Here is a 5,624-nt window from a genome sequence, read left to right as displayed (position 1 = left end):
GAATAATACAAACGTGTTTAAATAAAGAAGCCAGCGAGGACTATTTAAATCGAACGAAAGTGTTTAGTATTATGAGTGTAGAAAAATTAATGTTTTCGAGTTGTATCAATAACTGTTTGTTTTGTATAATGTTGTAACTATTATGGTCGCTTAAGGTTAACTATTATAAAACATTTTCTTTTAATTATTTAGTTAAAAAGTTTTTTATCAATCTGAACATACATTTAGTACGATAAGCGAACGATTGTGAACATTTGTGGAACAGGAGAACAGCAAACCAACGTTAGTAACCCTAAAATGAAAAATAATTGAAATTTGCAAAATTGTCAGTAGATGGAATATCGTCGAGATTTTCATATGACGTTTAATAACATTTTAGAACCCAATATAATAATTTATCCAGTGAAATTATACATATTTTTATACATATAAAATAATACGTTATTATAATATAATACATATTAATAATATGTAACATCAATAACATGATAATAATTCATGTATAAACAAGGTTTTTTTGAAATTTTCTAAGAATGTATCTATTATTAGAATTTATAGCGAATTGTATTGAAAACATAAATACCCGATAAGTCGTGATCGTATTGAATGTAAATATTGTCATTACTGCCTATTTTCCTATTGGAATCCGAATTCTGTTTTCTTTTTAAATACAAAATTGTGTAAAATCATATAATTACATTTGACTAAATTAAAGCTTAGCGACACTGTATTTTTGACATTTTTATGATATTAAATTATAATTTAATTCATAAAAGTGTATAAACCTTTAACCAAACTAGAAATTAAAACCTATGATATCCCTATACTTAGTGGCATACATTTTGTGGACGGGAGAGTTTCCGGCTCTCTAGAAAAAGAAATGACTTGATATGAATGTACAGAGAAAGAGAACATTCATTTATTTCATGTCGTTCATTTGTGTTTATAAAAATAATATAATCTGGCTCAGAAAGCTCGGGGTGAGTGTGGATTCCAAACAATGAGTCACGTAATTGTTAACAGTCCATTCTATTAATTCAATAAAGGGCTTCACGGTCTCCACAAATTGGAAGAATGTACTATTGAACAGCTGAATAGCCTAGCTATTGAATTTGTTGGTGCCAAATCAAAACTAAACTTTATCCACTTTCACCTATTCTTAGATCATAATTATATTGTTATGATTGATACCAATATTTATTATTTTTTTTTGTCGTTATGTAACTATAGTATATTTTATTTATTTTTTATTTTATTTTGAAATCTGTTTCCACTTTAGATATTTTATTGATTCGTTGTGTGTTTAGACTGAATTCGAATACTTTATTTTTGTCGTACAAATATATACACAGAACAATATAATTAATCAACTTATATTTATATTTTATCATACTATACAATCACTTATTTTTTTATAATAACACAATATCTCCAACGAAAAATTCGAGAACACACCACTGCCTGTACTCGCGATGAAAACTTGATGCGTAATCATTACGAACAGAACTTGAACATTCCTCTCCGGGTGTCGGGACGGAATAATGTCTGTCGTCCCACGCGGATCGAATGGTTTATGGTTTATTCTCCGTGCGCGTACAAATAAATATTGCAGCGCAAACACATGCAGCAAATCGTCTGGCCAATGCGATTTACTAATTTACGTATAAACGTAAAATACGAACAATATACATATCGATATATATATATATGTTAATGGGCGCACCGTAAAGTGCGAACACGACGGTTTTCGGTAGATCGTACGCGACCCCGGTGACAAAATGATAGGCTGTTGCGCAATTTATACGTATAAATGTGTGTGTGCATAAATTAATGACCGGACCGGCTCTGCGCGGGTGCAACAGCGCTGAAACGGAAGAAGATAAAAAAAAACCCGTCCTACACGCCTACGTGTTTTTTTTTTTTTTTACGAAAACATTGTGTCGTCTCCGAAAAGTACAGCGTTCCGTCCGTCACCGTCATCACGTCTTCGCGTACGTACTTGAATCGAACGTAGAATTGTATCTAACTCGTTTGGGCTGTGACGGGGTGTTTTCCTGCGCCTTCGAAACGCTTACGTATTTGCGTACGGACGGGGCGAGCGGACACGAGATGGGAAAGCTTATGCGGAACACGCACGCGTAAACGCGCAAATATACGCTGCGGCGCGGTGGGCCGAACGCGCGTTTTCCGTGCGGAGCAGGAAAATCGAGGATGGGGTTGGGGATGGTACGAAGTAAAAGCGGAAGTAAAACCATTTGCGTCCTTCCCTGCTGTACGTGGTCGCGCGTGCAGGAACGGTTCCGGTTTTCCGCGTGACCGAACGTTGCTGCTGCTGCTGCTGCTGCTGTTTCCATTGCGCCGGGACCCGCGATACGGGGCAAGGGACGCGCGACGGGAAATTCACGGGCCATATAGTCTTCTTGTGCACATAAAGCGCGGCCCTCCTCGCCCGGGCACCTAGTTCCGGAGCGGAAAACGGAAACGAGCGAAGAGTTTTTCCCGGAGAGATTAACCGGCGTGTACACCACTGCTACCCGTCGCGTCGCTCCCGGGTCGTGGGTGGGGGTGGAAAGTTTCGACTCGCGAACCGGCTTCAATAAAACATCAACACGGCACACTGAACACCGACCAAAATGGCGGATTTCAATTAGATCCGAGCGGTGCGCACATACATTACCCGTACACGTATAAAAACCGTAGTGCTGCACTCGAAGCATAATATTTATATAACGTTTCGCTCGTTCCCACCCTCTACTAATCTCGCTCTCACTCTCTCTCTCGCGCGCGCGCGCGCGTTCTCGGTCGTGCGTTATACGGTCGCGCGACGCCCGCTCGTTTTCAGCACACCGAAGATTTGTCGCGTGCGCAAGAAAAAACATCGTACCGAGAGGAAATAAAAACGACCTGTACGTCTTATTCGAGTGTCGTAAAAACGAATTTATCGGCCGCAATAATAGCGAGAGCCAGCTGGATCGTGAGGGTCGTAATAACGGTGTGCGCGGCGATGTTCCTTCGGATCACGTTATAAACGCACACGCATGTATGTATATTGGCCAATCGTCTCGTGCTTTTCTCCGGGAAGGCAAACCTTGGGGACTACGTGCACATGTACTCGTGTGTATAGGTGAGAACGGGGTTAGTTTTTACGATTTGTGTATTTCGATTTTTAGAGTTTTTATCCGAACGAATGTGTTCGAAACAGTAAATTATCAGCTGCTACCGCGAAAAAATAAACAAATAAATACGCAAAGGTAATTTTGGGAACGTAAAACGAAAAAAAAAAAAAAAAAAAGTGCTTACCAATTCACCGAGTCGCAATGCAGTGACTGTGGTGAATCGTCGCATACCGGGAGAGCAGGTCGTTATGATAAACGTTTTAATTTTGTCCGCGATACGCGTTCAAAAAGTAACATTAATTAATTTAACATTTTTTTTTTTTTTTTTTTTTTTAGTTTTAACTCGTTTACGTTTAAAATCGTCTGATCGCATCGAATCGCATATCTTTTCCGTGACAACTAAACCCGCACGCCGCCGCAAACGCATCACGGTGCTGCGGATGATTATTTTTTTTATTTCTCACGCGTTCCAATGTGCGAATGTAAAAATTAAACCGCACTGTTTGTTGATCAGGTGAGGTCGGCGCGCGCAATAAATATATTCGTGCGCCCGTGTAAACGCGCGTTCGTAACTTTACCGCTGCCTCGACCACCTCCTGCTCGTCCTGCGTTCACCGGTTCTTACGGGTTGTAAATTATTTGATACGTCGTTTAAAACGTAGTTCAGCCGGCGCGTAATGCGTAGGTTTTTAGAGAATTGCACGATAAAACGTACACGGTACACGCGGAACCGTCTGGCGTAAATTATTCATCTTAACGCGCCGGGGAAATTCGATGCCGTGCGTTCAACAACGCGCACGTAACGCGTAATGTGTATAAATGTGCGTATACGCGCATGTGTGTGTGTGTGTGCGCGCGCGTTCGGCGGGGGTGTGTTTTCGCGAAAAAGCAGTACGTAAGGGCGCGCGCTCAATAGCGTATATAGGTATTATATACCTGTATACGCGTGTACTGTTAAACGCATTCGTCTCGAGTTTATAACGTCGTAAAACGGAATTAACAACGAAGCAGCAATAGACGCGGGACCCGCCCGTAAACAATACATAACAACGTCCGACAAATGGATTTAATACCGCGGCGCCCCGTGTTGCATCTTTTCGAGCAGTTCAGTCGCGTTTACCGTACCGGAGACTTTATCGCGCTGTACACAATTTTTATACGCGCGCGTTGCGATCGACTATATTTTTATGTGTACGCGATCGTCCGACTTCCCCTATGGCTGTTGTTTAATCGTAATACTGTTTGTATCGGACCAATGTGTCGAACGGGTTAAAATGATAAATGGGATTTATTAAGAGAGACAAATAATAATCACCGTCCCGTTAGAAATCAACGCTATCGAGACATTACTAAGCGATTTTTGAACTAAAGTCACGATCCCTTCGAACGATACGTTCTTTAACGATCCCATTGCAGGTCGGGTTATATTTTATTACATCGTACAGTCCTTAACGTCTCTAAAAAGTGTTGTTGTTTAAACAATAGCAATTGGTTGAAGGAGTCTTGCCTTAAACTACCTCTTGGCCGTTGACAGTATATTATACCTGAGGTACGCTCACTTTTAATATTTTTGTTCGTGTACAAAATGTACATCTGACAGTCGTAATTCCTTTTAGAGTTCGGTTCCATCGGTCCTAAAATACAGATGTGTATTTGTATTCCCGATCTCAAGCTCAGCGCCGGTCGCTAGGATTTAATGTAATGCGAATACATAGATAAAACACACATATGCGTGATACACAGATGAAATAAGGGATATTTTTCAAAAGTTTCGCAAAAAAAAAAAAAAAATGTCTAACGAATAAAACTCGCACACGGTAACGGGTAAAAAAAAAAAAAAAAACTATGCTCGTTGCTCGTTTTCCGATCTCGTTTTTTCCCATATCCCGTCACATTTTCCCACCACGCCCGTCGCGTCAACGCGCGCTAGGGGTGGGCGCGCGCACACCCCTGTTCCAGCGCACAACGATATGATGAACGACGCTCGTACTACCGTGTTTCCCACACACGTCGACGACCGGCGTTCATCTGTAGGCACACGTACGCGCGCATTTCACGGGAGTATTCTCGCTCTATGGATTTCCCATTACGCGTTTCCAGCACATTCAACACGGGGGCGCACGTACGCGTTGCACAACGCACGACGACCCCCGGGCAAAGGTCGCGGTGAGACGGCGAAAAGGTCGGGGGAAAAATACTGCGACGGGGCACACAAAGGTCCGACGAAGACTGCGCGCGGGCACATTAACGATGGCGATTCGCGCGTGTTATTACGTTGCGGCGCGCGCGCCCGAGAGAAATGGCGCGTGAACAGCGCTCTCCCGGGCCGGACGTGCGCATCCGACCGGAAGTCCAGTGCGATAATGGCGGGTCGAAACGCCAGCGCGTTAATTGAATTCAAAAATGTTCGCCCCGAGACGGTCACTACGCCCGTGCGCGCGTATCGAACGCGTATTTTATACGGAAAACGCGTGTAGATATATGTATATGTGTTGTACATAACACCGG

Source organism: Sipha flava, unplaced genomic scaffold (genome assembly GCF_003268045.1).
Source record: "Sipha flava isolate LNK unplaced genomic scaffold, YSA_version1 1_pilon_pilon, whole genome shotgun sequence".
NCBI classification, from domain to species: Eukaryota; Metazoa; Arthropoda; class Insecta; order Hemiptera; family Aphididae; genus Sipha; species Sipha flava.
The sequence above is the reverse complement of the archived record's forward strand: the minus strand, read 5'-3'. Positions refer to the sequence as shown.